Source organism: Martes martes (genome assembly GCF_963455335.1).
Source record: "Martes martes genome assembly, chromosome: 4".
Lineage (NCBI taxonomy): Eukaryota > Metazoa > Chordata > Mammalia > Carnivora > Mustelidae > Martes > Martes martes.
The window spans coordinates 120,638,114-120,661,793 of NC_137891.1; the positions used below are offsets into that span (position 1 = coordinate 120,638,114).

The 23,680-nt window shown below is 37.1% G+C and overlaps 1 protein-coding gene across 1 annotated transcript in view; it reads left to right on the forward strand.

The window, feature by feature from the left end:
• The window catches only part of DDAH1 (dimethylarginine dimethylaminohydrolase 1), a 129,736-nt gene that overhangs the window by 68,197 nt on the left and 37,859 nt on the right, over positions 1 to 23,680 (forward strand). The gene's annotated exons all lie outside the window — the stretch shown is intronic.

Here is a 23,680-nt window from a genome sequence, read left to right on the forward strand (position 1 = left end):
AATTTGCTGGTTTTTGATAAGCCTTCTAGAGCAGAATGGAATCCTCTTCCCAGTAGATTACTAGAAATTTTTATTAGTAGAAACATGCTAAGCACCTAAACAAGGCTAACATTTGCATGTGGCGCATTTGGGGGAAAGCGTATGAAGGAGCAGCTTTAAGGAGAAGATGCCAAAGGACTCCCTCTTAATAGCTTATATTAAGATATATAATATCGTCTATTAAGATATATATTAAGATATATAATATTCTCTATAATTTTGCCTTTAATAGGGGAGATTTTCTTCACCCTAATTAATTTCTTCTATCCCTTTCTGGTTTGAAAAATTTGACACCCACCCATGTGTATCAAACAAAATCATTTTTCACTTATGTCCTTTGTAAAATGCAATATGTGGAATGTGGCTGAAATAATAGAATGGAGTCCAGTAAGTCACCTATAAAAATCAGCACAAATTATTATCTCATATTCAGGTCAAAAACTTTGTTCATATGACACATGTTTACTACTCATTTTAGATATATTTTCAAAGTGTCCAGCTATCAGATGAGAAATCAAATACAAAAACTGTGTCATGGTTTATACTATATATTTTTCAATTTTTCATTTGGATAAGGTGAAGAGGAAGAGAGGTTGTCAACTTATTTAAGAAGCCAAATCTTCAATTCTCCGATTACTCAAAAGTCTTATTGTACATGGGTGTATATGTATTGTGTGTGTGTATATTGGCAGGGAGGAAGTTATGTTTTGCCTTGCGAAAGAATCATTTAGGGAAAATCTGGCAGACATTGTGAGTAGCTTTGACTTAAAATTTTTTCTTATCATTTGAAAAACAGTTGAAAAACACCTGGGCCACTAACTGTGCATTATGCGGAAACATCTAAAAATGTGCCTGCCGGGATAATGTCACAGAGTGCCATGGTCCTCACTCTCGTCTTCCAGTGCCAAGCCACATCTATTCTGTGATCTTTGGTTTCATCAGATGGCAGATGCTTCCTCGTTTCATGCCACAGAAAGTGAAATTCCAGCTAAAATGAAAACTTTATAAATGAAATATGGTAATTTATACTTGAGTCTAAGAAGATAATTTAAGTTCATATGTATATATAATTATATATTAACTGTTTTCGTGCTGTTTAAGTAGAAATGATTTTATATTAGTAATCTTAACATCGACTTTTTGTCTTAAAAACATTTTTACTGGGATGCCTGGGTGAGTTAAGCATCTGTCTTTGGCTCAGGTCCTGACCCCAGGGCTCTGGGATCGAGTCCCACATAAGGTTTCCTGCTCAGCAGGGAATCTGCTTCTCCCTCTGCCTGGCACTCCCCCTGCCTGTATTTGTTTCCTCTCTCTCTCTAGCAAATAAATAAATATCTTTAAAATATATATATTTTTACTGAGTCAAGATCTTGTTATATTGTAAATATGGGCCTTGGGTTCTAAGTCGTGCTTTAGAATCTATGACTGAGGAAAGTTACTTAAAGTTAATGGGACTTGGTTCCCTGATCTCTATGACTGCTGAGATCTCTTCTGATTTTAATATTACACGATTCTGTGAGTTATATCATGTGCTAGTTTCGTTTCATTTAATTCTCCAGTTCAGAAATTTATCACACATATATCTGCATCTAGCTTTGATATCTATTAGGTGATCAATAAATATTTGTTAAAGTAATAGTGTGTTTTGCTGTTTCTGATGGGTTGTAAAATTACTGTAATTTCACAGCTTTTTATATTGGGCTGTTACTCGTGTTTATTTTTGTTGAATGATATTATCGTTGCTTTAACATTTACTTCCTCTCTACCATAGCTTTGTGCATGATGTAGAATTGGTTTTTATATGTTCTTGTTAAGATGTTTCAGAGAGGAATCTGCAGGAAAAGCTCTTTCACTACACCTAATCTTGGTCACTCTAAAAAGATAGAGGGTGGCTGAGTAGGTTAAGTGGCCGACTCTTGGTTTTGGCTCAGGTCGTGATCCCGGGGTCTTGGGATGCAGCCCTAGGAGCCCCTCGACATGTGGATGTGTGGTTGGACTCCACACTCAGTGGGGAGTCTGCTTCAGGATTCTCTCTTTCTGCCCCTCCCCCTTCTTTCGTGCACGCTCTCTCACTCTCTCTCAAATAAATAAATCTTTTTTAAAAAATAAAAAGTAAAAAGATAGACACAAATATTTTCCTAATCATAAGATAATCCAGAAAGCAAATTTTACTTTTATTTGCGTTGGCTTTACTAGTAAAAAAAAAAAAAAAAAAAAAAAAAGCTCAAACTTTCTGATAATGTTGCTCTATAGAAAGAAATGGTACCTCAAACTCTATCCATTGGAAAACTAGTTAGAGACAAATATTAGGTACCCTGAGCTTGGGGATATGTATGCCTTCTCCTAAGGCTCTTGGATGTATATACTGAATAGAAAAAAAAAATTACAGGAAACAAACTGTTTCCTGTTTAATAAAAGAATTTTAAAATTACAAATTTGTTCCCTTAACTGATTTTTTCCCATCATATGTTTTCAATGAATTTTTAAGTGAGGGTTAAACTATTTAACTCAGTCATCTGATAGACTTACTGAGATCATGTATTAGTTCTTTAAAAATTCCTAATTCTATAGAATCTATATTCAGCTTTGTTTATTTTCATTATTTAACACTAGCACCTCCGTGGCTTAATAAGCCATTTGTAATGGAGAGGGAGTTAATTAGTTATGCTAGTAAGAAGCAAACTTGAAAGCATTTAATACATTTTATATTATTATTTGTTCTGAGAGACTAACTCAAGATTTATAGGGTTCAATTTTGAACCTCAGAATAAATAAAGGGAAGGAAAGGCAAAACTTCCCCGGTGTTGAGGAAAAACCCCTGCTTTCTAACTTCCTATGAATGGCAGTATTGTTCACCACAGTATGGGGAACCGGGACCTTGCCATTCCATACTTAGGCTTGTTTTTATTTTTAAGGAATGTCGGAAAATTGTGGAAATGAATGTTTTTTCTTTTTCTTCTTTCCTTAATACCTCATGGATCCTGACCTTTTCCTTTAAACGGGTTTAGTATGTGTTTCCTTTAAAATTGGTCACTGACCCAAAAATAAGTTTTTCTTTTTCCATGATCTTCTCTAAAGAATTCTGTTAATAGCACACTAAACTGGATTACAAACTTACTGAATAAGTGCTTTGAATCCTGGGCAACCTTGGAATAAAGGGCACAGAAAGAGTAATACTGCATAAAACGAAATGGAGCAAGCTGGTATAAAGGAAAGGAATGAAACTGTATGGTTGATGTGATCAACATCTTCTAGTAGGTTTATTAGCAATTTAATGGAATATGGTTATTCAAGCACAATAATAGCTTCAGTTGAAATGTCTGCTCTGCTCTTTTTCCCATACACTTTGGAATGAGTTGAATGTGACAGCTGAGCTTTCAACAAGCTTCATGAATTTTAAATCCTTTTGAGACATAAAATGGGTTCCATGGCATGCAGTCCGTGTGGACAAGGAGTTGGCAGCCTCGCCGGGTGTTATGGGATATCAGGTGTATTCAACATACTGAGGACCCAGATTCACTGGGTGTATTCTGGGTCTGCTCTGCATCTCCACAAAGAACAGAGGACCTCTTTCTGTCTAAAATTTAATAATTAATTATTTTGCAGTTGCACAGTTCTTTTCCCAGCAATTGGTTCAAGACTTAAACTTCATATCATCGCAGAAGAAAATCTTTACTAATGTCTCAGAACAGATTATTTTTGGCAGCTAAATATTTCAGTTTTTTTTTCTTTCTCCTATCTGATTCATGCATATTTAGAAAAGAAAACCATGTGAATTTTGACACAGATTTGTATCCTCAAATTTTAACACTTATCCGGATCGGTCCTGAAGTACTTCTTTAAATATTTAAATGTTTTCTAAAGCTGTTCTCAAATTCTGTTTTTACCACTCTAAAAATCTGAATCTTTGCTTAGGGATAAAAAAATTGAAGTATTCTGAAATTCAATACAAAGAGCCTTCCTAATGGTATCTGGAACTACCTTACAACAAAAGGCTATTTTCAGAAGATAATTTTTCAAGAAATCCATTGCAAATAATCTCAATTTAAGTGTGAATTCATTCTTAAATTACCTTATTTAACAGTGCCCTATATTTTATTTAAATATGGAATATTGGTATTTAAAGTGTAATTTTATAATAGCATGAGCAGAAAAACATTTTCATAAATACAGGAAATTTTGAAAGTTTATGTGACAGATTATTAGTAGTTGTATCTGTAGATGGTATTGGGATTACAATGTTTTTAACGGTTTTATTTTTACTGATCAGTACTTTCTAATTTTTCTGCATTGAATGTATGGAATGGGATGTGCTACCTTTTTCTTCTCAAGTCTAGGGAGAGTAGATTTTACAGAGACCTCTCAGAGAGTTGATAAATATTCCCTGCGGTTGGAAGTGCCCTGGGCACTGGTCTAGGAGATCCGAAGGGCAAGAAACTGGGTGACTAATGGCGTAGTTACAGAGCCAGAAGAGTGCCACTTTGTTGAGGACAGACGTACTGCCAGAGTTTGTGGAAGTGTTTGCGTGGACTCGAAATGCTGGAGCAAAAGCTGGACTGGGGCTGTTTCAAGTCCAGTCCAAGTGTATTGCCCACAGAAGCAAGGGGATCCCCACAGTGAGAGCCTAAATGGAGTGAACCACAGGTGAACCAGGGGCTGGTAACTGAAGTGAAAAAGACTCCTAACAATGTGGCTACAAGTGGTCCACTCTTCTTACCCAGAGTCACATCAGCATTTGAATGTTTAGAATAGTAGAAAGCATGCATTAGCCAGCCATGTCCTCTGTGCACAGATCTGCCTTGGGAGTGGTTACTATAGTTGTAGATAGTAGATGGAGTTTTAAATGTTCAGGTATTTCTTAACTTTTCCATCAGTGACACAACAAATAGTATCCACTGACCAACTGTAGCTCTTCATTTGTGCACATTTCCTTTTAATCCTTGTTTAACAGTCCTGCTTTTTAAAAAAATGTTGCAATCTAGTTTTTTAACAGCTAAATGTTATCCATACTCTTCTTATTCTTAGAGATATCTCTTGGTTTCTCCCTGGGTGTTTATAAGGATACACTTCCATTCGTTGCACAAAAACTAAATGACATTAATCACTAAAGAGTATGTTAAATTGTGCTCCTCTGAAGACCTGAGTTAATCTACTTTTAAAAGTTCCTGAGGCACTATCCCCAGAGAAACTGAAGTAAAGAAAATCTGGCTAACTATCTGTCAATAAGAAATACTTAGGGAGTATATTTGTGTAATGCTAAAATGCATTTAGCTTTGTGTTTAGTGTAAACATTACTGTGTCCACTTGGTCTTTATTTCAAGATTTGAGTGTCAACTTATAGGATACTAAATTTAGTTCAGATACATTCAAAAATTTTACAAAACATACCCACTGTTAAACAAACTGGATTTTGCCAACAGAGTGTGTGCTCTGTTAGACTATAAGCTTTGTACATTTTATAATAAGCACATTCCTGTTGTGAAATGGAATGCATCTGATCCATAATAAATCTGGTTGAGAGACAATGGAACTTAGCCAGCTCAGCCCTCGTTCAAGGGAAAAGACAATAAATAGGGGCAATGACATTTAAGAGAATCTAATTTCATCATGCACTGCCTCATAAGAAGAATATCTAGATGGCATTAAGGTACTTTGAGAATTACCCCAAAGAAGCTACAAAGTGCATTCCATGTCATAGAAGGGACTAGTAGCTATTCCTCAGATAAATGTTTTAGTTAAAAGTTAATACTTAGTGATAAATTGGAAACAGAAATAAACTTTAAAAAAGAGAGAGAGAAAACTGTAAAGACAAGAGTGTTACCATATTTTTCTGAAACAATTTGGGAAAGGCAAAACTCACCAGCTAGACAATAATTAGTTTTCCTTGGTAAAACGTTGACTGGAATGTTTCTATTAGGAAAATATTATCAAACTATTCCAGTCTAAGTCCAGCTGAGAATACCCAGATTCGATAACAGAGAAGAGAAATTACTCACTATTTTTGTTACCGCTGTGTTAGAACTTGGACAGTTGTCAAAAACAAGAACCATTTCTTGAAACTAGCCATTTCATACAACTAAGCCTGTACTTATTATTTATAAGCATACAAATATTCAGCTGGTGGTTTTTCACTAACATATTTTAAATAAGCTCTGGGAGAAGCAAATGTTTGAACATATGACAAAGGGTGAATATTTACAAAATCACTTGCCATGTTGCAGCCTGGAATCAGAAGCCAACTTCTCAGAATGAATTACTATGTCCTCAACTAACAATGACTGCAGCCCGTCACAACCATTTCTAATGAAGGCTGCAATCACAACACATAAAAAAATCTAGGACTAGGAAGGAAAAAAGAAAAGCCGCGTTCTCCCCAAAGATAATCCCAGCATTCCAAAAACCATCCTAAATATTGTGTTCAAACACTGGGCAATGTGGTACAGTTTAAAAAGTACCAACTTATACCAGTTATGAAGAAAGTTAGTTTCAATTGGTAAAAATTAGTAAGTATAATATTTTTAAAAGATAAGCAGCCTTATTCATTTTTAGCACACACGACAGTCATTTAGGATGTACTAATGAAGGGTTTCTAAATTGAGATCTTTAGCAAACCTACTTGAATAAATGAGTAAGAATGTTTTAATTAGCACAGCAAGCCTCCATTTAGTCCTATGGTGCTTTGGTACAATTATTTTGGACTAATTGATCTAAAATGTGTTTGAAAGTTGTTCTTCCTATAGCCTTGTAACTTTATTTGCTTAATGAACTTCACCCTCTCTCCTGTTCAAAGAGATCACAATTTCAAAATGTATGGTTTCTGAACAAATGAAATCTTATACCACTGCTGTGTTTTATAGCTTCCACAAAACTGAATCTAACAAGAAAATGCACAGGCATTTGACAGTAAGTAGCACTTGAAGCCTCAACACACTTATTACATCCAGAAAGTTCATTACAATCCATTTATTTTTTTCCCAGACCTTTTATCCTTGTGGTATCTGTGCAATCAAAAATGTATATGCATTAAGTAGTCTTTTCCTGCCAAAGGGGGATTATTCCTTCCATTGTTGCAACCAGCCACCATACTGTGCAACAGGAATGGCTCAAAAAATATCTCCAGGAGTCTATTTCTTGGAATACAGTTGTTAAGAGGACTACACCCCCATAAGACTAGGTTAATATATTCAAATGTGGTGATCTCTCCTTATGGAGAATATCTAGAAGGCATTTCCAGCTCAGCTTGGTTAAAACAGAACTCCTGAATTTTCTCCCTAGACTTGTTCCTTTCCTCTGCCTTTCCTGTATCAGGAATTAGTGCTGTCATCCACCCAAATGCTCCAGTCAAAAATCTAAGTCGTTCTTGATTCTTTTCTTTCCTTTCACTCCCACATTTAATCCACCACCAAGTCCTGCCAACTCTCCTTCAAAACACATCCCAAAATCTGTGAGTTTTTTGTGTTTTTTGTTTTGTTTTTTTTTGTTATTGTTGTTGTTGTGGTCTCCACTTTCATCACCTTTGTCCATCCCACCATTATCTTTTGCTCAGACTCCTGTAAATGCCTCTTAGCTGAATTCTCTGCTTCCATTCTTGCCTTCCAGCCCATTGTCCACAAAGCAGCTAGCCAGAATCACCTTTGTAAATTAGATTACGTCACTCTCTCCTGTAAATTTCCAGTGGTTTCAGATGACATTTAAAATTCGAACCCTTAATGCTAGTTTACTAGGTTTTTTGTTTTTTTTTTTTTTAATGGCCTGTCCTCTCCCTACATCCCCAGCTTTAGTTAGTACTTTGCTATATTCATTTTCTAGAGCTGCCATAGCAAAGTATACCACATACTGGGAGGCTTAAACAATAGAAATTTATTTTCTTAAAAATTTGGAGCCTAGATATCTGAGATCAAGGTGATGCCTGGGTTGTTTTTCCTGAAGCCTCCCTCTGGCTGGCAGATGGCCACCCTCCCCTTATGTTTTTATGTGGTCTTCCCTTAGTACCTGTCTCTGTCCTAATCTCTTTTCATAAGGATGCCAGTCATATTGGATTAAGACCCACATTAATGGCCTCATTTTAATTTAATTACTTCTTTAAAGGCCTTATCTCCAAATTCCATCACATTCCAAAATCCCGGGGATTGGGACTACAACATACGAATTTTGAGAGGAGACAGTTCATCCCATAATACTTGCCCTGTTTGTTTAGCCCCATACTAGCTGTCTTTCTGTTCCTTGAACAAATTAAGCTTGTTCCCACCTTAAGATGTTTGCACTGGCTCTTGTTGAAACATTCTCCCTGATGGCAACATGGTTGGTTCTTTCAGTCGACTCATACATGTCACATGTTCCGAAAGGCTATTCCTGACCTCCCAGTTGAGCCCTCTCATTTTCTAGGCACACCTCAGAGATACGGCATGTTCAGTTCCACATCACAACAATGAAGTGAGCCAACTGAACTTTTTGGTTTCCCAGCACATATAAAAGGTATGCTTCCACTGTGCTGTCGTCTGTTAGGTGCACAATAGCATTAAGTCTAAGAAACAATATGCATACTTTAATTGGAAACTACATCATTGCTAAGAAAATAATGCTAACCATCACCTGAGGTTTCAGTGAGTCCTTTTGCTGGGGGAGGGTCTTGCCTCAGTGTTGATGGCTGCTATCTGATGAGGGTGGTGGTTGCTGAAGGCTGGGGTGGCTCTGGTAATTTCTTAAAATAAGACAACAATGAAGTTTTCCACATCAATGACTCTTCCTTTCACCAACAGTTTCTCTGTAGCATGTTATACTGTTCGATAGCATTTTAACCAACAGAACTTCATTCACGATTGGAGCCAATCCTCTCAAACCGTGCCACTGCTTTATCAACTAAGTTTACGTAATATCATTTATCCTTTGTTGTCATTTCAACAGTCTTCAGAGCGCTACACCAGAAGTAGTTTCCATCTCAAGAAACCACTTTCTTTGCTCTCTCATAAGAAGCAGTTCCTCATCCATACAAATTTAATCATGATATTTCAGCCATTCAGTCACATCTTCAGGCTTCACTTCTAATTCTAGTTCACTTACTATTTCCACCACATCTATCTGTGGTTATTTCCTTTACTGAAGTCTCAAACCCCTCAAAGTCGATCTATGAGAGTAGAACCAACATCTTCCAAATTCCTGTTTATGTTAATATTTTGAGCTCTTTCCATGAATCACAAATGTTCTTAATGGCATTTAAAATAGTGAATCCTTTCCAAAAGGTTCTCCATATACTTTGCCCAGATCCATCGGAAGGATCACTATCTTTGGCACATATAACCTTACAATATGTATTTCTTGAATAATAAGACCTGAAAGTCAAAGTTACATGTAGATTCATGGGCTACAGAGTGGATGTTGTATTAGCAGGCATGAGAACAATATTAATCTCATTGTCCATCTTCTCCTTCAGAGCTCTTGGGTGACCTGGTGCATTGTCAATAACATTAATTTTTTTTAAAGGAATCTTTTTCTGAGGTGTAGGTCTCAATAGTGGGCTTAAAATATTCAGTAAACCTTGTTTTAAACAGATGTGCCATCATCCAGGCTATATTGTTCCATTAATAAAGTACTGATAGATTTATCATAATTCTTAAGAACCCTGGAATTTTCAGTATGGTGCATAAGCAATGGCTTTGACTTAAAATGAGGATTTGGCGGGGGTATGTGTGCTGCATTAGCCCCTAACAACAGAGTCAGTCTGTCCTTTGAAGTTTGAAGCCAGGCATTGACTACGCCTCTCTAGCTAAGAAAGTCCTAGATGGCATCTTCTTCCAGTAGAAGGCTGTTGCATTTACACTGAATATCTGTTGTTGAGTGTAGCCAGCTTCACGAGTTCTTGTAGCTGGATCTTCTGGATCACCTGCTGCAGCTTCTCCATCAGCACTTGCCGCTTCACCTTGCACTGCTGTGTTTCGGAGAAGGCTTCTTTCTTTAAACCTCATGAACTCACTTCTGCTGCTTCAAAATTTTCTTCTGTAGCTTCCTCCCCCATCTCACCTTTCGTAGAATTGAAGAGAATTAGGGCCTTGCTCTGAATTAGGCTTTGGCTTAAGGGAATGTGGTGGCTGGTTTGGTCTTCTTTCCAGACAACTAAAACTTTCTCCATATCAGCAATAAAGCTGTTCTGCTTTCCTTCCATTTGTGTGTTCACTGGAGTAACACTTTTAATTTTCTTCAAGAACTTTTTCTTTGCATTCATAGCTTGGCTGTTTGATTGGTACAAGAGGCCTAGTTTTCTGCCTAACGTGGCTTTTGACATCCTTCTTCACTAAGTTTAATCATTTCTAGTTTTTGCTTTAAAGTGAGACTCTGCCTTTCACTTGAACACTTACAAGCCCTCGTAGGGTTATCATTTGGTCTAATTGCCGTATTGTGTCTCAGGAAACAGGGAGGTCTGAGGAGAGAGGGAGAGGTGGGGAAAGAGCTGGTCCATGGAACAGTCAGAATACATACAACATTTATCAATTAAGTGTGCCAACTTAAATGGTGTGGCTCGTGGCTCCCCAGAACAGCTACCATGGTGACATCAAAGATCACTAATCACAGATCACCACCCCCCAAAATGGAAAAGTCTGAAGTATTGTAGGAATTACAAAAAGGTGACACTGAGACACAAGATGAACACATGCTATCAGTTAAATGGCATTAATAGTCTTGCTCAATGCAGAGTTGACACAAGCCTTTAATTTATAAAAGAGCAGAAGCGAAGTGTAGTGAAATACCATAAAATGAGGTATGCCTGTATGTCACATGCCCTGAATTAACTCTCTGTATGGTACCTACTACTACCTAATATTTTTCTCTTTACTATGTATTGTCTATCTCTCCATTTCCCCACAAGAATAGACACAAAGATCTTTTCTCTTGACTGATGTATTTCTAGGGCACAATAGTGCCAGGTGTGTTAAGAATGTTGAATAGATATTTATTGAATGACTGGATAAATGAATGAAACCATTAAAGATGGGAAAGGGAAGACTGGCAGTTAAGTGACTATTGTGACAAATAGACCAAGGACAGTTTTCTCCCTTGGAGGTCTTTAGAAATAAAGATGAATCTGCTTATCATTGAAGTGTTCTAAGAGCTGTCTATAAGCAGTCACCCCACCTTGCAGCATGCCTTGTCTAGACAAAGTGGCTATTTTTAGGAGAGGCATAAGTTTATTATAACATTTCTAGAAATTATGTGTAACATGCAGAATTTTTCATTTATTCATTCAGTAAACATATGGAGAGTCTGTTGTGGCCAGATCTTTTGTTAGTAGAATACCCTGGGAAACATGGGAGTGCACAGAAGGCGTATCTATCGCAGCCCAAGTGTAGTTGGGGTGGGCCCAGGGCTCTCTCGGAAGGCTTTTGAGGCGGCTAAATGCCTACAAAGTATTAGTTGTGTACTGGACATACAAAATATTTGCCATACTTTACACCTGTTTGCCTTTATAAATGGCAGCATACAGCTTCTCTGAATTGATTGAACGTTATGGGCACTTCAAGTTCTATGTCTGGTGTTTATTTTGGATGGTGTGTACCCCAAATTTTTATGCTTCTTGACTTTTGGGAAAATAACTTAAAATTTTTAGAACCTTGTCATTTCCCTAGTTTTAACATACTAAATTTTGCAAACCTTTTAGCAGCTGACAGTTATTTTTATTTGGTATTTGGTGACAAATCTTATTTCTGTTTGTTTTTGGCAGACAGAATGTCAGTGGCTCTTAGACACTCAGTACATGTATTGTGTCATTATTGTCAACAAGGAAATGGGCCACTTGAATTAGTACATTATATGTCAGGAGAATGACAAGACCAGCAGAGCTTCTGCCTTGTTTTTCATTTAAAAAGCTAAATGTTACTTTCGGTTGTCTTCTGGGAAACTGTCTTGTTGTGACATATGGAGGGGCCTCTGGGTTTTTGTCTGTATTTTGTTTGTTTTTTTTGTTTTGGTTTGTTGTTCTTGGTTTAGTTTTTTGTTTTGTTTTGTATTTTAGTATAGTTGACACACAATGTTGCATTGGTTTCATGTATACATAATGATTTGTCAAGTTTATACATTATATTGTATTCACCACTAGTATAGCTACCATCTGTCCCATTACATCACTGTTAATGTTACACTGTTGACTATATCCCTTATGCTTTGCTTTTTATTCCCATGATATACTCGTTCCATAACTGGAGGCCTGTATTTACCTCTTCCTTTCACCCATTTTTCTCGATTCCGCACCCCTTCCGCTCTGATAGCCATCAGTTTTGTTCTCTGTATTTATAGTTCTGATTTTGCTTTTTTTTCAGTTCATATTTTTAGATTCCATTTATGAGTGGAATCATAGGTATTTGTCTTTTTTAGTCTGACTTATTTCACTTAGCATAATTCTCTCTGTGTCCATCCATGTTGACTCATATGGCACAATCTCACCCTTTTTTATGGCGTGTAATATTTTAGTGTGGGGTGTGTGTGTGTGTACACCACATTTTCCTTATCCATTCATCTATTGATGTACACTTAGGCTTCTTCCATGTCTCGGCTATTGTTAATAACCCTGCAATAAACATAGGGGTGCATATAGCTTTTTGAGTTAGAGTTTCAATTTTCCCTGGGCAAATACTCAATGGTGGAATTATTGGATCATATGATATTTCTATATTTAATTTTTGAGGAACCTCCATCCTATTTTCCACAGTGGCTGTACAAGTTTACATTCCCACCAGCAGTGCACAAGGTTCCTTTTTCTCCACATCCTCACCAACACTTGTTATTTCTTGTCTTCTTGATTTTAGCTGTTCTGACAGGTGTGAGGAGATATATCGTTATGGTTTTGACTTGCATTTCCCTGATGATGAGTGATGTTGAGCATCTTTTCATGCATCTGTTAACCATCTGTATGTCATCTTTGGAACAATGTCTATTCAGGTCCTCTGCCAATTTTTTGTTTATTTTTTTTAGTTAAGTTTTTACTTAAATTCCAGTTAGTTAACCTATGGTGTAATATTAGTTTCAAGTGTACTATATAGTGATTCAACACCTTAACAACACACCTGGCACTATTGTAGGCTCTAGAAATAACATCACCCAGTGCCCCTCACAAGTACACTCTTTAATCCCCATCACCTATGTAACCCGCCTTCCCTTCGGTATCCATTGGTTTGTTCTCTATAGTTAAGAGTCTGTTTCTTGGTTTGCCCTCCCTTTCCCCTTTGTTCATTTGTTTTGTTTCTTAAATTCCACATATGAGTGAAATTATATGGTATTTGTTTTTCTCTGACTTATTTTGCTGATCATTATACTCTCTAGCTCCATCATGTCATTGCAAATGGCAAGATTTCATTCATTTTTATGGCTGAGTAATATTCTATTCTATTTAATAGAATAGAATAGAATAGCATTGAGTAGAATAAAATAACAGTAGAATAAAGAAAATGTGGTGTATATATATATATTTTTCTTATTCATTCATCAGTCAATGGATGCTTGGGCTGTTTCCATAATTTGGCTGTTGCAGATAATGCTGTATGGATCCCTTGGAATTAGTATTTTTGCATTCTTTGGGTAAATACCTAGTAGTGTAATTGCTGGATCATAGAGTAGTTCTATTTTTAACTTTTTGAGGAACCTCCATACTGTTTTCCAGAGTGGCTGCACCAGTTTCCTCTGCCCATTTTTTAATAGAATCATTTGATTTTTCTGGTGTTAAGTTGTATAAGTTACTTACATATTTTGGATATTAACCCCTTATGAGATATATCATTTGCAGATATCTTCTCCCATTCAGTAAGTTGTCTTTTTGTTTAATTGATGGTTTCCTTTGATGTGCAAAAGCTTTTTATTTTGGTGTAGTCCCGATAGTTTATTTTTGCTTTTGTTTCCCTTGCTTAGGAGACATATCTAGAAAAATGTTGCTATGGCTGATGTGAAGGAATTACTTTTAATGGCTATGTTCTCTTCAAGGACTTTTATGGTTTCAGATCTCATGTTTATGTCTTTAATACATTTTGAGTTTATTCTTGTGTTCGGTGTTAGAAAGTAGTCTAGGTTCATTCGTTTACAGGCAGCTGTCCAGTTTCCTGGAAGGGGCCTTTGAATATCTAGAAATTTCTAGATAATGAGAAGGATCTTTCCCAGTTTTCTTCAGAGCTGTTTTTTATCTCTCCTGGGTACTGGGGCCCCATTAGTTTTCCTTCTGAATTTCTGTCAAATCTTTCTATTCACATGTCCTCCAGATCTGAGTACTAGTTCAGGGATGAGAGTGTTGGACATTAACTTCCAACTCTGACATACAGAGCTGTAACAACTGTGCCTTATCTACAGAATTGAGGCAGTATAATACTTCTTTTTGGCTTTATAAATTATTATTTTGCTGTTTTCTATAGACAGTATAGTCTTAGTGTCACCAGTGGCCTTTGATCAACATTCTTAACAACCCTGATACTAAGTATTATCAGTTAAAATAACACCTTACATAGTGTGTCATTTGTTGAATGGCAAGTCATGGTACATTTCTAGAGAAAGAAAAATGCTCCGTGTAATAGTTGTTTCTACGTCAGAACATAATGAGTTTTAGTGATGTGGTCTGCTGTTACGGACTCTTCGGATACTGCTTGTCAGTTTCATTATATAAGTAAATGAGTTGCTTTTAGCTGCAGCTAACAAACCCAATTCAAACTGGTTAAGGAAATGAAAACTGTCGTATACCAAGAGATTCAGAACGCCAGAATTGATTGATTCATCAGTTCAGCAATGTCACCAAGGACCCAGTCCTTTCCATCTTTCTGCCCTGTCATCTTTAATGACAGATGGGTTTTTAGACCGGCACCAGTGCCAGCTTCCATATCCAGGCAAGGCAATGTGCAAAAGAAAAGGTGGGGTTATGTTTCTTCCTATACCTCCAGGAGCCTCTCAACGGACTTCCCCTTGGTAGCTAAAATTGGGTTATCTGTGCCAGTCCCTGGCAAGAGGGATGGAACCGCCGTGACTGATTCAGAGTAGGAGGTACCTGAAGCAATGTGGTATTGTTAAATAAGGTAACCCGTGTAAAATCACTTAGCACAGTGCTGAGCACTTAGAAAGAGCTTAATAAATTTTACATATTATAATGATGGTAAGTTAAGTCTGTGGCATTAATATTGTAAGAGAGGGCCAGAGTTATGAGTAGTTAAAAGGTAGATTCCTCAGCCCTGGGGAATACTGATTCTACGTGGAGGAGATGGAGGGAGATGATAAGCCCCACTTGCATGGAGTAGGTGCACCTGGAAAGCCCATCTACAGTGCAGGGTTGTGGGATGAAGGCTTAGATCTTTAAAGAGGGCACAGAAAATGTCCCTACTCATAGGAAGAGATTGGGATAAGCTACTGGAACAGGGCTCCCAGGAAAATGATCCAAAGTAGCAGCTAGGTATATGGTCTAAAATGGAACAAAACATAAAGAATGACTTAATGGTCAGTCTCAGGAGGATTGGCCTGGAGCTTATTAGATCCTCCTTTTTCAGATGGCGACTGATCTTGGGAACGGGGGAGGGGTAAATCCAAAGCTGAAGTCTCCTCTACTACATGTGGATATGAGAAAGTATGCAGAGGTTAACGGCTAAGCAGGGCATGACAGCTGTTTTCTCATAAGAAAATTATGGATGCTCTATATAGTGTAATTATTATCACTGTTAGCAAGTAATTAGCAGCACTAAAAAATAAAAAGAAAACCCACAAATTATCTTAAGTTCGTGTTAAGTTGACACACACCTTGTTTTCTAGATATAGTTTTTCCCACTACAACAGAATCTTTCTGTTAGTTTCTGAGGGGTTTTCTTCTACTTAGATTTTTTTTTTAAGATTTTATTTATTTCTATGAGAGAGAGGGTGAACCAGAGCGACAGAGCACGCACGCCGAGGCAGAGGGAGAGGGAGAAGCAGACTCCCCTGCTGAGCAGGGAGCCTTATGCGGGGCTTGATACCAAGACCCTGGGATCATGACCCAAGCTGAGGGCAGCCACTTAACCGACTGAGCCACCGAAGCACCCCCTTACTCGGATTTTTAAATCTACTTTTGAGTTTGCCATCTCTTCCCCCCATCCGTATACTTAGCTTCTTGCTTCTGACTGAAATTTTGTTAAACATCAGAATACTTTTATGAATGAATAACCATCTGGGATGTTTTCAGTAAACTCTCTTGGAGGGAAATAGATTTACAGTCAGAGTCACAGTTATGAATGCCAAAAACCATTTTGAGACTTACAACTCTTTGAAATCTAGAGCTGGAAATGACTTCATTTTTAAGCTCTACCCCCTCATTTTACAAATATGGAAACCAAAATGCTAAATGGCCTGATTAATTTTTAGAACTTGTCACTAGAGCTAAGCCAGTACATTTAGAAATCCATATCACTAGAGATAAACTAATAAGTTTAGAAATCCGAGAAATCAATAGGCAAAATGCAATGGATATTTAATTGTGTGTGGGAAATGATTCAGAAATCTCATTCTTGCAACAGTTATTAAAGCTCAATAAAAGAAAAATGAATGAGGTAGTTATAAAACTTTCATACATGTTCGCCATCATGAATATCATGATTTCCCAGAATAATCACGGGATTAATGACATTTACTTGACTCTATCTGATAACTTTTGAAGATTTTAATGTAATAAAAAATTTCCAGTTCTATTGACCATTTTCCTAGCACAGTAAGCCCTTAATTGATTTTTCATATATTATGGGAAGCTGTTTATGATCTGAGAATCATCCAGAAACCCGTTTTATTTCTAAGGAAGATTTCCAGATGACCCGCTAGCAGGAATAGATAACCATTATTAACATCTTTATTTCTCAGTTTAAATGTTACTTACTCACGTGACCTTCCTTGACTCCCTGAACTACGTACCCTTCGTTCTCAAAGAACACTGTTGTTTTTCTGCATAGCCCTTATCATAATGTATAATGTATAACTATATGTTGATTTTGGTGAATCTTTAACATCTGTTATCCTAAAGGCACTATATAGCAGGAGTCATGTTTATTTTTTGGTGACCACTGATCACTGTCTATCATGGTATCTAGCTCAGAACAGACACTTCATATTTACTGAAGGAACGAAACTAAGAATAAGATTGAGGTGGCTCAAGGCACACTTTTACTTAGTATTACTACTTACATATGTACTTTTATGATTTTCACTTCTATGAGCAGTGTATTAGATTTGTAACTTTAAAAAAACAGTTTTGCAACTTGTTTTTCATATTTTAAAATATAACTACAACATTTCAGTAAATAATGGATTAAGGAAGTTGGGGATCTGGGGCTCATTTATAACATTGTTTTCTTTGGAATTTCTTAGGAACATCTCAAGAAAGTTGCACCATATTCTGGACAAACAACTTGGAAATAAGCAGCTCAACATTTTGCTTCTGACCAAAGGCCATTATAAATAAATTTTTAAAATAAAATATATTTAAATTTGGGGCTTTCTGTATTTGTTTTCTATTGATGTGTAAATGCTTACCATAAACACAGCACTTAAAAGAATACCTGCTTATTAACTCACAGATTTCACAGATTGGAAATCTGGGCATGGCATGCCTGGTTGTTGGCGGGGCTCTGGTCTCATCTGAAGTTTAGATCTTCTTCCAAGCCCATTCAGGTTGTAGGCTAAATTCAGTTCCTTGTGGTTGTAGGATCAAGGGTCCTTGGTTTTTTTGCTGGCTGTTGACTAGGAATTGCTCTTAGTTCCTAAAGGCTGCTCTGTAGGAATCCCTCTGTAAGCAGTTCTCAACATGGCTGTTTGCTTTTTTCCAGACTAATAGGACAACATCTCTCTGACTTCTTTGTCTTTGACCTGTAAACTCCCTTTTAAGGGCCCACTTATTTGGTCAGGCCCACCTAAGATAATCTTCCTTTTGATTAATCCAGGTCAACTGATTGGAGACTTAATTGCATCTGCAAAATATTTTTACCTATGACATAAAACATGCCTAATCACAGGAGTGATATCTCATCATATCTATATGTTTTTTCAACACCCAAAGGGAGAGATTTGTGCATAGCATATACGTCAGGTGGCAGTCTTGATCATCTTGGAGTTCTTCCTCCATACTTCCCAATGTGGTAGATTCTCAGAATCATTCCCAGTTGATTGAATTGGTTTGGAACGGGTATGGTGACATGGTTTGGTGTTTATCTTCATGCCTGTGTGCTTTTGTAATCCTACTGTAATTAAGATACATTTGTTGACTGTCTAAAGATTCCTCTGCAAATAACTCTTTCTCATAATCTGATCTAGAAATTAGGAGGATGAAGTAGTGGCTCCCAAAATTCATTAGTTTGTATTTGCTTAGGAAAACAAAATTTAGGATCTTTAGAAACCAGACATAAGTTCACATTACCACAGTTCGTGGCCTCCCCCCACCCCACCAACTCCCATTCCTCCAGAATGTCTGAGTACACGTTTTTGTTCACATAAATAAAGTGAACATAATCTGTTTTTAAGGGTATTATAGGTGCTCACAATCTTTTCTAATTATTTATTTTCATTTGACTACATAATAGATATATAAATGATCTTGTTGTTAGTGACAAGATGTATAGGAAAGAACCCAAACTTCAGAGTAAAGTTTTCTGAGTTCAGATCTCAGCTCTGCTGCTAGAAGACCTTGGACGAGTCACCTACTGTGTCTCTGCTTCCGCATCTCTAAATTAGAAGTAATGCTTGTACTTGTTTCATTAGATTATGAGGGTTCGATTAGTTAAATATGATTTCTTAAGAGAGTGTCTGGCACATAGGAAGACTACATAAATGTTTGCTGTTATCATTGCTAATTAAATTCCTCCTAAGAGTTTTGTCCTTCTAACAGCAGAGGATTCCAATATATTTCTATTTAGGAATTTTTAAGACCGAGTCATTTAGTATGTTAAGCCTTCCCTTAATATTTTTTTTTTTTTGGTCTGGTTAGTTTTAGTAATTTAATTAGCACATGTGGAAAAGTTAAGGAGTAAACCACTGAACAAACCTCAGGCATCCCAAAGTTGCGGGGGGTGGGGGCGGTAATTCATGTGCAAGCTGTCATTGGTGAGCATTCTCGATGTGGTTCATACATTCTGTTCCCATTACTTAGCATTTTAATTGTATTGCACCTTAGCATCCTAAGACCCTAGTATACAGAAATGTCACTCATCTCTGAAATGAAGAGATCATGGAATCTGGAGCCACCTGGAATAGGATCTTGTAATACCAAGTGGACTTAAGTATACAGAGCTGAAAACAGAAGGCATGAGCTGCAATTCTGATGTGGGCTTTGCTTTGTGATGAGACTTCAGGAAAAACATAATCACACAGTGCAGTGAATTTGAACATAAGAATGAGCATGGACTCAGGAGGCTTGACTTAGCAAATCAGTCAGTCTCCTTTAGCCTAGTTTACTCATATGTAAAATGGGTATACTAATGTCTATCCTTACTACCATCACCAACAAGTATTTCATTATCACCAATATCCATAAGGTATATCCACCCCCACTGGCTTGTTATCTTCCCAGGAACAGAGACTGCTGTTGTGTTTTTCTAAATATTTGTAGCTTGATTTTCGTTTTTACATTAAAGTTTGTTTATTTTTATTTTATTTTATTTTTCAGTGTTCCAAGATTCATTGTAAAAAAAAAAAAGTTGGCATCTACTAAATGTTTGTTGAACTGAATTGTTGATTAAATGAGAAAAGATATATAAAAGCATGATAAAGACATTAAGTCTCCACCAGATAATGCTCCCTCAGCATTATCTACATGTCACACTTAACATTTAAAGGCAAAACAAAGTCAGCAACAAATTGAGAAAATGAAACTATTTACTACCAACAAAACCATGCTGCTGCTGTTCAGCTTCTAAGAGCTAGATAGAGTATGATTAAGATGACAGTATAATTTTAAAGCTCTTAGAATATGATGAGTTATAAAGGGACTTGGAACATAGAAATGGGCATTGAAAATCTAGTGGTAATAGTGTTGATAACATAGCTCCCAACACATGGCAGGTCTGTGAGGGACAGAGACATATAGGCCACAGATAAGCCACAGATAAGCCGAGGCCCTCTTTTGTAGTCATAACATCTGGAACCCCATCGAGCAGAAAAGCAGCTAAAAGAAAGCAATTTGGCAAACAAGTTGGTGCAGACTCTTGATGGAATCACAGCACAAAACTGTTCATCAGCCCCTGTGAGCACATTCACGACATCCAAAGTGAAGATGTGGAACATTCGAAGTGGACATAGTTGAAAATAGGCAGAAAAGACAACTTTGGACAGGGCCAACTGGAAAATGCCACCATCTAAGTAAAGAATATTGAACTAATGACAGTGCTGTTGCAAGCTATTGTGAATATAACCTCCCAATAAAAAGGTGTAAGGTTTTATATTTGTTTTAGTGTTTTATATCTGGGGGAAATTTTGCAAGAAGCAAAGAAGAGTTGGGGTCAAATGGTTTATTTTTGTCTTTTTTTTTTTTTTTTTGAAAGGTAGCCAGAATCCAAACCATGCACTAACTTAGGGCAAAACAATAACATCAGCAAGCACTGGTTTTGAGTGTAATGTGGCAGGCACTATGTATTAGCTTATTTCTTACATAAACCCTGTTAGAAAACACTATCCCATTTGCAGCTTAGGAAACTGAGGCTCAGAAAGTATAACTCGTCCCAAGTAACATACCTAAACCCCAATTCTTTCCATTCACTGTGAGAACACAAAAGGAGTGAAATGAGAAGACAGGGTGATGATGTAAAGATGAAGGACAAATGAGGGAACACAAATGAGGGCCATGAAAGAAAATGAGAAGAGAGTGGAATAGAAAATGTAGGAAAAGGGACCAGGCATTGACAAAGAGAGGGAATTCTTTAGATTCTTTTAGAATGATCCTATCTTCAGGAACCAAATCATTTTGTATCATCTTGGCTGACGCTCCTTTGAGTCCTGTGGGAGATCTTACCAGACAGACCCACTTCCCACCTTATGTAGTACGTACAGGGGTCTGTTTTAAAGCAGAGATTATACAAGAAATCTGCCACATAGCCTGACAGATTCCAGGAGCTGGGAGGAAATCAAACTGTCATGATTTAAATTTCATTATCTTCAGGGTATGTGCTCTAACTTTACATTGGCTTTGCAGAAAGACTGTAATTTGAATTCACTGGAAAGCAGATGGGACCTGTCATACGGGTAAAACATAAGAAATGTGTCCAAATGTAAGAAGAAGTAACAGGTTTCTTTTGTCGGTCAGTTTCATAGTACAAGTATTTATCCTTGGGTCCACATAAGCCGATATTCATCAAAATGATAGAAGTCCTATCTAATATTTATTGAGCAATAACAGTGTGCTCAGTGCTTTGCATCTATTTCAACATCCGGAGGAGCCAAGAAAGTTGATACTATTATAACTAACCACTGGTTTTAAAGATGAGAAAACTGAGGCCCAGAAAGTTAAACAAGCTGTCTCTGGCTAATAAGTAGCTGAGCAGGATTTGAATCCCAGGTCCTAGGGGATAACACTACACTATGCAGACTTTCCCAGGGCATTCTGTGTAACCCCAAGAGCTCCACGGTTTTTGACAATAGTACTCCAGGGATAAAAAAAGAAAGAAGGAAGAAAAAAAGGTGGGGAGGGAAGGAAGAAGAAAAGGAAACAATAATGACCTCAATACTAGTACCAGCTCTTGAGAAAGACATGCGGGTTGGATGGTCGGAAGCCACAGAGGTGGTCTGAACCCACTGTGGTCAGGGAAGGAATCTTTAGCAAAGTTTGGGAGGAGCAAAGAGGGGGCAAAAAGAAATGGGAGTACAGAGTAAAAGAATGAAACAAAGTGCATGCAGAGTGAAGAGAGGAGGAAGAAAGGCCTGGCCAATCTTTAGAGTATGAAAATAATATTGGTAGGCTTTAAATTATTAAGCCTGTTTCTCTAATTTACCCTTTAATTTCTCATTTCATGGGGGCATAGTGAACTATTCAACTCAACCTTTAAAGCTAATGCTGTTTGTCTGACAGTTTCTCTCCACTGTGAGTAATGCTAAATTCCACTCTGCAAGGTTAGTATCTCAGTGAAAGGTGGGTGTGTTGTTTAGACTTTTTTTTCCCCTTGAAAGTTAATTAAGTCAACATTAACCATGGCTATGTAACCTCAGAATGGGCAGTTTCTTTGAAGGCTCATGGTTTGGATCTTTTCCTGCAAAAATTCCCACTAATATAGTTACATTTAGTATTCTAACTGCCTGGATAACTGACTCGCTCCGGGTCCGTGTGTCAGGGCAATACCAGGCCTTGTTTGCAGCTGAGTTGGTGTGCTTCACAGAACCGCTGTGCCAAGAGTTTGCGGTTCTCCATGCACAGCCTCCGGGTTCAGCCTCTCTTGTTTCTTCTCCAGAAATTTCCCTGGAGTTAGCATTGCCGATTTGATGCCGTATGGTTCTACAGTCCTCAGAACTATTTACTTGACATTTTACAAATTTTTAAACTTGTCCATACCCTTAACTCTGAAAGCAATATGGTATCATCAGTGTTTGTGTTCTGGACCTATCCTGAAGATTTTGTTTATATAGATGTGACTGAATATTTAAGGAGAAAAAAAAGTACAGGCCTTGCGCAAAATCCAGTTTTTTCATACTGGTGCAGCTGTTTTAACTTTTAAGAAACCACAAGCATTTTATCCTCTAAAACTCTAATTTGAAAGACACAGGACTTTTAAAGAAATACGGTGTTTCTGAAACTGATATATATCAGACTCCCTACTTTAGTTCTCTTTAAACTCCCAAGAATTGAATAAAGTTCCTCTTGAAACTCTTAAGAATCGAACAAAGTTACATATGCATTTTTCAGACCAAAATACATGTTATTGCTGTATTCCTAGTAATTTTTGAGATATTAAGTTACAGTAGAAGCAATAGCATCATAAGAGAGAGGTACAGTGGCTGCATTCTAAAGATCTCTCTCCAAGCTCAGAGAATTTTCCATAGTCCCAGAGGCAGATGCTAGAAGGAAACAGTTGTGTGTTTTCTTGCATTCACCATAGCCCTGCAAGCCATGGTAAAGGTTATTTTGTTTCTTTTTTTATGCTACAGTAATGATTCCCCTTCCTGTTATATAGAAAAACCTATTGCGCTAAGAGAACACTAGATATATTTATTACAACATGAAGAACATTTTGTCCATGGAAATAATTATTTATTGTTCTGAGTCACTCTGGTTTGTGGAATTTTTACATGTGTTCCAGGACAAGGATGAGATGATATATTTATTTTAATTTGTATCCTCTTTTCTTCTTGACTGTGTGAATGTCACCCTTGTTGTCAGAATAGTTCTGTATTTTTATTACTTTAGAAGTTACTCTACTGTAGTTGTGTCTCCTAACTCTTCATTGACAATTCAGTATGTGTCCTGGGCATGCTGCATTTTGGCCGAACTACCTCCTTTTCTTAGTATCATGTGATCTCTTGTTTTCCCTTTAGCCCCTATGCATGTTTTCTCGATGCATGTCTTCACCATGTCAAAGGTTATTCAGACCTACAGAAATATTTAAATTGTTGAGCTGCTGGAAGGACTTGAATTAAACTGTGAATTCCAAAGGGCATTTGTTATGCCTTAAATTTTTTCTTGCATTAAAAATAAACC